The following is a 10,706-nucleotide window of genomic DNA, read 5'->3' as shown; positions in this document are numbered from 1 at the left end:
AAAAAAAAGGTCCACATCAAAAAAAACCTTGAAAGAAAGAAAGAAAATAGGGATGGGGCATAGAGAGCCCCAGGAAGGAGGCAGTGTGTGGTTTACTCTGGGTGGTCAGAGAAGGCCTCACTGAGAAGTGGCAATTGAGCAAAGATCTCTGTGGTGTAGCAGAGAAAATGTGGGTTTAGGGGGTCAGACAGGCCTAAGTTCAGATCTTGGCTCTGTCCTTTTTATTGTGTGACCTTGGGCTATACACTTACCCTGAGCTTTAGTTTGTCCATTTACAGCAATGCAAGTAAAAGTACCTACTTTATCACGATGTTGGAATGAAATAATATATATAAAGGATCTGGCACCAAAACTATACGTGGGAACCACTGTCATAGCATTTGCTAGATGACGAGAGTCCATTCAGTCCAGGGTTCTCTTACTTTTGGAGGGTCTCTCTTGGGTCTGAAGGACCAAGGAGTGGGGCTGGAGTCTCCTTCCCTTCCTGAGTTCTGCACCAAGATGGGGTATAAATTTTCTCCAGGGATGATTTAGATGAAAGTCACTCTGCAGCAATATGAACACTCCTCTCTGAAAAGAGAAGCTCTTCATTTGTAAGAAAGACTCCTCATATTTCTCTCTTCTCTCTCTCTCTGAGAAGGGTGTGGTCTCCAATCTAGTTCACTGATTGCAAAAACCTGGGCTGATTCAACACACTTGATCTCCTTTCATCTCTCTACCACTTGCTTAAAATAAGCGCTCATTGCTATTCTGCCCACGGGCTGCATCTAAATCATAACTAGGTTGGGTGTTGAATACATTTTTCTCTCGTCTGTTAAATACCATTTTCATCTGTGCTGAGCCCACAAGCCCTGAGACGACAGTGTCTGCTTTAGCGGCCCACACGTGGGCCTGAGGGAATACACGGGTGTTGAAGGACCCCTCCCTAGCTCAGAGTGAGACCCCCTCCTAAGACCTGTTTGTCTCCCACCGAAAATCCTCCTATACCTGCAGCTAGCCAAAGCCACCTTCCAAGCTGTCACCAGTTCCTCCTGCTGTCACCATCTTTCATTCCTTGGTGAGGGTAAGAGGGCTTTGTGAGTCTTTGAGTCTCTAGTTTCTCCTGCAAAGGCTTGAATCTAAGCACCCGCTGGACTCAAGCCGCCCCTTTTTTTGACTCTTGTTATAGGAGATAGAAAATTAGCAAAATGAGGAATTCAAGGAGCTCCAAAAAGCAGTTTCATAAACATGAATTAAAAGAGACACGACTTCTAAAAAGAATGATGTCATACTCTAAATTCAGCCTGAAACTCATGTTTTTTCATCTCTGATCTTCTCTCTTCCGAGCTTTAACTCTTCCCACATACTTCCTCTCCTCCTCCTTCCCATGAAAAGGGTCAGCATTATTGTCATCATTTGAACAGACAATCACATCAGCCCCACTGGGGAGGGAGTCAGTGACTTGGTCCAGATTAGGATGTGAGGCTTCCCTGAGGACCGACAGGATCCTGAAGTGTCCCTTGACTGCCTCATCATTTTAATCAGTGTGAATTTTTCCTTTTCAGTCAGGCTCCATGCACTTGTATTAAGAAATCCTTGCCTCACCATTGCAGACATCAGGTATAAGGAAAGGAAAAAGGGTAAGTGGCCCATTCTGCTTTGAGAGAACTGAAGGTAACTGGGAAAGCCAAGGGTAAGGGCCCCAGAGAGAGTCAGGAATACAGGAGAGAGGATCAGAGGCAGCCTCTGCCTCTCAGCTGGAGAAGTGGCACTATGCAGGAAAGGGTTCCAGCAGTGGAGGTGGATGGCATTGAGCCAACTACAAAAATGGCAGGAAAACAGACTCTGAAGCTAGTCATCCTCTATGCAATCCTGATTCTGCGATTTCCTAGCTGTGTTGTCCTAGACAAGTTACTTTGCCTTTCTGAGCCTCAGTTTCCACATCTGTAAAATGGGAATGATAATATTTCTACCTTGTAGAGTTGTTGTAAGGAATACATGAGATGATACATAAGAAGGTGCCTAGCACAGTATACAATAAACGGTAGCTATAATTATTAAATGTCTACCGTGTGCTAGGCACTGTGCCAGTTACTGGAAATACTTGAATAAAGCAGATTTCTCACCTCTGAGGAGTTTATTTTGTGGATAGGACAGGCAAGTAAATATTTACCAAACAGTACAATAGGAACAGCACTGTCTATAGCTTTGGAATAGATCTCCCTGTCTCTAGGTGAAGTTAATTGTGTGGGAACAAAGCCTGAACTCATGACCTTAATAATGGGAACATAAAAAAAAAAAAAAAATAGCAGGTAGCAACTGGCTATTTCCAGGGAGAGGGTATAAAATGTCGCGGTAGTCAGCCATTTCATTTTATGCTCTGCAAGGCCTTATAATATTTGAATAACTGAAGAGGTGAGGGTGGCTTTTCTGGAGCCTTAATAAAAGTAATTGTCCCTAAGGCCCTGTGCCTACCAACCACTACCCCAATGAAGACCAGCAGGGTCGGGACTGGTATGTTACAGACCTCCCACCCACCTCTTAGAGGGGAAAATAAGTAGCAAAATGGCCAAAGGGTAATCTGGGAAGAGGCTGCTGGCCGGAATCTGGTGAATCTGTTACCTACCAGTAAGTAGATCATTTTTACGAGGTCAAGGAATTTAGGAAAATGCCTTTTTGCAGGTTTAGATTGAAGTGAAACCCTTTACCCTGCCCTTTCCCCAGCTGGCTATAGGGCAGTGACAGGAAAGGCAGAAATGATATGACAGAGGGCAGCTTGTGCCGGTGACTTCTGCTTAAACATAGAGCTCCGAGGCCATGTCCTGGCACAGGTCTGAACTTGAGGCCTTGTCCACCTTGCCTTGTATTTGCCATGTCACTTTCGTCTTTCCCCTCATATGCGTATGAAACAGAGAATAAATTCTTTTACGCCCTGGATGGCCACAGATTCTATAATCGCCCTGTGAAGAAGACACGTGCCACTTCTTAGGAACTGAGGCTCAGAGAAAGTAAATGACATACCCAAGATCCAATAGCTAGAAAGTGGAAACCCCAAGACTGGAGCCCAGCTCTGCTGGCTCTGGGCCCAGTGCTTCCACAGTTTCAGATGACTTCTTCCTTGGGCTGTGGATTTGGGCTTTTGCTAAGAAGGAAAGGTTCCCCGCAAAGGACCAAAGGATCCTTAGCCTCAAGCTCTCTTCCCTTTCCTGACACCCCTTTTCATGTGGGACACGAGGAAGCCAGTGGTGGCAGTGGAATGAGCCCCAGCTCCAGAGTCAGGAGGTCAGAACTCTCCTATGACTCTGTGCCATCTCTCCTGTGACCTTGAGCAGGTCACTGTACCTCTCAGCATCTTGGAGTCCTTGTCTACCAAAGGGAGTCATATTCCTCTCCCTGCCTACCTCTTGGGTATGATGAGAAACAAAGTAACAAACAATGTCAGAAGTGCTTTGAGAGTCTTAAAAACATGCTAGCAAGTGCAAGGCATGATTCTGAACATCTTCACACAAAAATGAGGGCTGGCGGCCCTCAGATTGTTTCTTTCATTCATTCACTCAATGCTGGAAAAGTGTTTATTGAATACTTCCCCTGTGTTAGATACTGTGTTAAGTACTGGGGACCCAAGAAAATCCCCAGGCTATGAGGAATTCAAAGGGAGGAGACACAGATCTAAACAAATAATTGGCACATAGACGTGAGGGCTTTTAAAAAGATGTCCACAACTGGGGAGACCTTTTACTGAGGTGTCCAGAGGTGCTATGAAGTTTAGAGAGTGGTACCGTGAGCAACAATTAGAGCCAGAGAAGGTTCCACATAAGGAGAATGAGAAGGAGGGTTCTAGGGGTGGGGATGGAGGGGGAAGGGCAGAGGAAACCATGTGCACATGGCATGGGGGAGTATAGTTTAGTGTAGCTGGAGCACAGGGTATCGGAGGGAAGTGTGGTGGCTGTTTCTCATTGTTGGGATGGAGCCTAGCGATCACCCTGGGGTTCTCTTAGGTGTGTATGTCCGTGTGTATTGGCTGCAGGAAGAAGCCCACGTAAATAAAATTCAGTGACGGAACTTCGTCATGAGATTCCACGGGGAGAGGGGAGATTTTTAGGAAACAATCTCAGCTACTAGCTGGACATGCTCTGGATCCCTAACCTTCCAAGTCAGTGCTGAGCTATTCAGATTACAACCTGAGCTCCAGGGTCCCACCCTCTCCATGAGCACCTCGTGTTGGTAGTTGGTGGTTCCTGAGAGACAGAGGGTCCAGTTGTATTGGTTTGCTTCTGACCGATGTAACGCCCCATCAGGCAGAGTTTTGAGCCCAGCCACCGTGGTACGAGTTGGTTTCCATACTCGGGCCCGGCATACATCAGGTCATCCCATCCTTGGTTCAAGCAGAATTGGTTTTAATCATAATCCACTACAACCTTATGCAGAGAGAACTCCTCAGGACACCTTCCTCAGGGGTACTATGCGTGGGGCAGGTGCTCAGCTTTCCAGAGCTCACCTCCTGGATGGTATTTAATCTGCATAGACTGCATTGTCTATTCTCCGAGCCCTTTTCAGTTGTGACATTACAGTCTGTAGCTGCCATTTCATGACTTTTTCTCTTCCTTAATTTATCTTGATTTTGATCCAATTTCCCCTACGAGAGCTTTGTGGATTTCTCCCTGAGACAGAGAGAGTGGAGACTTTAGTGATCACAAGTCCAACTTACGTCACCGATGGGGAGAGTGAGGCCCAGAAAAGGCAACAGACTTGCTCAAAGCCGCACAGCAAGTTAACTGCAGGGCTAGGCCTAGAACAAGTCCCTTGACTCAAGTCAGATTTTTTGGTTGGTGCATAAAGGTACTTCTGTGCTATTGAGGTGTTCAGGAACCCACCTGCTGTGTACGAGGCAGTGGGCTGAATCCTGGGAAGAGGCAGCCATATAATCCCTGTCCTCTAGGAAGCTTATAGCCAGGGTGTCGGAGCACAGATAGAAAAAGATAGCTGTCCAATTAAAAACGGCCCTGGAGGAAGCCAGGCAAATTAGGAGGTTAGGCAAATTTTACTATGCCCAAGGGAGAGGTCTGTAAACCTCTGAATACCTGCCTGACCCTCCGTGATGTTCTGAGAAAGGTGATCATCACGATTTTTTATGTTTCAGGCTTGTGAGAACCAGACAGGCGACAGTAGGCCCCCTGGACCCAGCCATAGGCCAGCAAAGAGCAGTGAGGAGCCTGAGGGAATGGAAAGGGGTAAGACTGGGGACCTGGGTGCAAGTGACCTGTCCCTTAAGCCATCTCTTTTTGCAAATCCCTACTAGCAGCCCAGAGCAACTAGGGAGAGGGATGGGGTCTTTGAAACACAAATCACCAGTGATTACAAGGCCATTGGGCGTAAAGGCTGTCTTTCCTCTCTCCAAGGGGATAAGATTTATAAAGGATAAGTAGTGTGTTTTTATCTAGCTGGCCCAGGGTGCCGCCCATGCAATGGCTAGAGGATGCTGTCAGAGGCAGGGAGTGGCAATTGACTGGTTTCCAGAAAGGCAAACTAAAACCCAGCTCCAAGGTAAGCTCCGGAGCCTGGACCCTGGCAAATTAGTCTTTTGGCCTGGTTGCCATGGAGACAGACAGGCAGCAGCTGCGCGGGAAGAGGGACCAGCAGCTTCACCAACATCTAGGATTGAGACAGCCATGGTGGGGGAGGGGCTCAGCACCGCCCTCTCTCCCCCAGATACAGAGGTTCCTGTCTGCCCCCCAACATCCAGACTCGCAGGATCTGGTGAGTTGCCAGGGTCACAAAAGGAGACATGGCAGCGCTGGCTCCTGAAGCCCCAGTTTTCTGCTTCCAGGCCAGTGCCCTCCCGCTGCCCCACAGTTGCCTCCTGCTCAGCTTTTGGAGCAAACAGACCTTCCAGCGCTGAGCTCCTGGGCCCCGGGAGGGTCCCCAAGCTCCCTCTTTGGAGGGGATAAGTCATTGGAGGTGAATCCCAGAGTGTTCGCCACCAGAGGCCAGTTTGGCCCCGGGCTCTGTTGCTGTCTCTCTGGAAAACCTGGCAGGGGCTGTGACCAGCCATTGTCTGGGAAAGGAGCTTGAAGCTGAGCCCAGAGGGAACTCGGTAAATGATGGGGTTTATTGTTCCCTCATTTGACACTACACTGATATCATTAATTTGTGGCTTCAAGCCCTGTCCTCCCTAACCAGGAGGAAAGAGTCCTGGCTCTCCCCTCCTATGGGTTATTTCTGGAAATTGAAGGTAGGAGAGAGGGGGCCTGGGATCCAGATCGCCCAAGTCCACTTTCCCTGCAGAGCGGCTAGGAGGTCGTGTCTCAGCGTCTCGGTTTCCTCAGAGGAGAAACGAGGCTGGTGTCCTGGTGTCATCTGGGGCTTTGCGCTCCTGGGCATTGCACGTGAGCAGGGTGGTCACCTGAGAATAGAGCCCTAGTGTGGAGGGACAGCAGAGAGCTGGGGAAATGCAGAGGCTACTGCCTACCAGGAGGGCTTTTGATATTGCTGTTTTAATTATGGAGGTAGTTCATGGGTGGGCATAATTAAAGAAAATGTCAATGCCAAGGTATATAAAGTAAATTGAGAAAATGGCCCATCACCTTAAGTCCCAATCCCTCATCCCTTCTGGAAACTACTGATAATTTTGTTGTGTATCTTTTCAGATCTTTCTCTATGCTTATACTTTTGCCCCTGTTATTATTATTTTTTAAATCACACGAATGCTATGAGAACACATTTTATAAAAGATGCAAACACCACAGATAAATGTAGAGTCAAAAGGAAAAGTGTTCTTTTAGTGTATTCCCTTCGCCAGAGGCAGTTACTGTTAACAATTTAATGTCCTTCATATATTTATGTCCAAACACAGAGTTTCAGCTTTCCTTTCTTCAGCATAAATGCAGTCATAACAACCATATTGTTCTCCAAGTTGCTTTCCCTGCCACAATAATATGTTACTCTGCAGATTTTTTTTAATGTTGGTTTACCTACCCCATTCTCCATAACTGCTGCTTCATATTCTGCATTATGGATGTTCTGTACTTATTGAAGTGGTCTCCTTCGATAGATGCTTGAGTTGTTTATGATCTTTTGTTATTAATAATAACACTTTGCAAACCTGTGCATCTATTTATGCAGGGTTTATTTCTAGAAGTAGAATTGTTGGGTTAATGTGTCTGTATATCTTTCATTTTTCTAAATACGGTGGGGATTTATTCTTAAATTTGGTTTTTTAAAGATTATCTAAGACATAGATGCCCATTGCAAAAAAGTGGGTAAGTATACAAAGCTTTATAGGGGGGAACAAAGTCACTCACAGTCCCTCCACTCAGCAGTTATGACGGTCTACTTTTCGGCAATTATTGTCTATGCCTGCTATTGTTACAGTGATCAGAGCATATTGCATAGATAATTTTCCACCTGGTTTTTTTTAAAACGTAATGCTATAAGCATTCTCCTACGTCACTAAAATATTTTTGTAAACACCCTTTCTGTGATTTTATGACAGTATTATATGTACATACCATAATTTTCTTTTCTCTGTTGTTGGACTTTTTAAAAAAAATAAATCTATTTATTTATTTTTGGCTGCGTTGGGTCTTGGTTGCTACTCACGGGCTTTCTCTAGTTGCGGTGAGGGGGGACTACTCCTCGTTGCAGTGCGTGGGCTTCTCATTGTGGTGGCTTCTCTTGTTGAGGAGCACAGGCTCTAGGCACGCAGGCTCAGTAGTTGTGGCACACAGGCTCAGTAGTTGTGGTGCTCGGGCTTAGTTGCTCCGCGGCATGTGGGATCTTCGCGGACAGGGACTGAACCCATGTCCCCTGCATTGGCAGGTGGATTCTTAACCACTGTGCCACCAGGGAAGTCCCCCGTTGTTGGACTTTTAAGTTGCCTACATTTTTCTCACTATGATCACACCTCAGTGAATATCTTTTTGCATAAACCTTTGTGTAAAATCTAATAATTTTCTTAAGCTACATTCCCGAAAGGAGAACTACTGGGTCTAGAGGTAGGAATTTTAGTGAATCTATTTTTTTAAGTTGAATTTTGAATTGCTAATACGTACACATGGTAAAAGTTCCAAAGGTACTAAAGATTACACAATGAAAAAAATGTCTTTCTCCTAATTGGTCCCTCGGCTGTGGTTTTCCTTCTTAAAGGCAACACTATTACCTGTCTGTGTATCTTTCTTCTGGAAAAAAAAATTTTTTATATATATATTCCTCTTTCCATATAAAACTTGTAGCACATCATATACATACTTTTTTCTCTTTTCACTTAATATTTGTTGATGATTGTTCCATATGTAAAATAGAGAACTGCCCTATTTTCTAGAAATACTACATAGAATTTCCTTAAATGGAAATGGTTAATCAATTGGTACATTGGTACATTTTTAGGTTGTTTCCCATCTGTTGCTATTCAAGCAGTGCAGTAATGAATGTCCTTCCGTATATACCATGTTCTCCATGTGTTAGTGCATCCATCTGTAGAATAGATTCCTTTAAGCAGAATTGCTGGGTCCTAGGGAATATGCATTTTACATATTGATAGTTATTGCTATCTCTGCAGAGAGTGGCCATTTCCTCATTAAAGGGTGTGGACAGTTTTTTAAGCTCTTGATTCAAATGGCCAAACTGCTTTCCAGAAAAGTGTTACCTATTTACACTCTTACCAGCAATACAGTGTCCTGTTCACTCCTCCCACTGAGTAAAAATAGTATGGTGATGTTTGCAGTGTTATTTTTTCAAAAGGATTACCAAAAGTAAGCAAATAGTTACTTTTTAATACTTTTTTAAATAAAATAAATTAAAAAACAGGATCTGGGAGAAATTCCTAATCCCAGTTTTGCCACTGTGTGTGTGACCCTGGGAAATTACTCATCCTCTCTGAACCTGTAATGTCTTAGAGTTTTCATGAGGAGGAAATGAGATAATACACCTAGTACAGTGCTTGGCACATAGCAAGGGCTCAAAAGGTGGTAGCTAAGAAGAAACTTTTGTTAAGGAAAATTAACAAAAAATTCCAGCCCTCCAAGTAATTCCGACTGTGAGGGGAAGGGAGCCTTCCAGCCTCTTTAAGTGGCCTGGGCGGTGCCAGCTTTGTTCTTTCCCTCAAATTATCCCACTGATCTTTCCTGCCTTGGGGAGGAAAAAGGAAATCTGGCCACCAGCTCCTGGGGAGAAACACCCCACGCCAGGACTGGCTCTTAAGAGGGGCTGGGGTCCGGGACCTCACCCAGCTTCACCGGATGCCTCTCGGAGGAGCCCAAGCAGAGTTTAGTCGTCGCCCTCCCTGGAGGTCCCTTTCGCGGAGCCGACACCCTGATCGGAGGCTGGGGAGAGAGAAGTGCCGGCCCAGCCTTCCATTGCTCCTCAAAGCGAACGGCAGACGGCCGCTGCCCGTGCTTCGGTGGGCGCGGCTGGGAGGTCCCGGTGAAATCTCCTGTGTGCCGTTCTCTGCGGCTCTCGCCCCCTTCCAGCCCCTCGGCCGCCGGCTGCAGGCCCCGCCAGAGGCAGCCCACCCTCTCCGAGGTGCTGCAAGTGGCAGGGAGGTGTCGCCAGGGCTTGGTGCTGGATGCTGCGGTCCGGCTTGGCGAGCCTCTGCCCGGATTCAGGGCGGCCACTGTGGGCTCCACAAGCCCGGCGAGGCTTGGCCGCCCCCTCCTCCCGGAGGAGCTGCTGCCCTGAAAAAACAGGCTGCTGGAGACGCCATTTCTGGTCCCACCCTGTGTCGGCCGAGGAAGAGCCAATCACCATCCTTGTGTGCAGCTCTGAAAACTGCAGGTAGAAACTGCCTCGGGTGGGAGAAAAGATCTGCAGGGCGAAGCCATTTTCTGGGAGGATTTGCAATCATTTCTACTCACAGTATAATCACCATGCTGGAGAATTTTAGCCATGCCGTCCCCGCCCACCCGCCTTACACTGGGGTCTTTCCTGGATTTTCCAGGGAGAGCTAACAGGGGCAATACGGCGTGGTGCAAAATTGTGCCTCGGGTACCAGCTGAGGAGGGGTCTAGCCTTGACCCTGAACTTAGCCTGTTCCGTGACTGTGAGAAAGCAGTACAGCCCCAGGCCTCATTCGTCTCATTTAAAAAAATGTAGGGAAGGAATAATATAAGACAACGTCAAGGATTGGTGGGGTTGTGGGGAAATGGATTCTCTCGATTTGTCCTTATCTAGTAAAACCGAAAATATTCATACCCTGTGCCCTGACAATTCTCCTTCTTGGTTTCTACCCTGGAGAAATACTTGCACATGTATTCAAGAAGGCTGTCCATTGCACGACCATATCTAATAACAAACCCTTGAAAACAGCTCACTGGCCATGAATAGGGAAAGTATAAATAAAATAAGGCCCGTATTCATAATGAGTCACTATATTGCTGTTAGAAGGAATAGATTAGATCTATATATGCAGAGACATGCGTAGAGTTCAAAATCTATTAAGTAAAAACAGTTGTAGAATAATGCATACAATATAATACGGTTTTTGCAACATATCAAACAGAACTGTGGGTTTTCTGTATCTTCAAACATATGTAATAAGAGAAAATTTTTTTTTTAATGAAAGGACTGAAAAGTGACTTTCTCTAGGGAGAGGGGCAGAGAGTTGAGATAGTGAGTGGAGGTGAACAGGAACCTCAGCTTTCTTTGTAAATTCTAATTTTTTTCTTTAAAAAAATGACAGTGCATTCCTATATTAAGGAATTTTAATTTTTATGTATTTATTTATTTATGGC

This window comes from Delphinus delphis, chromosome 1 (genome assembly GCF_949987515.2).
Source record: "Delphinus delphis chromosome 1, mDelDel1.2, whole genome shotgun sequence".
Taxonomy (NCBI): Eukaryota; Metazoa; Chordata; class Mammalia; order Artiodactyla; family Delphinidae; genus Delphinus; species Delphinus delphis.
Note: the sequence above shows the minus strand (reverse complement) of the source record.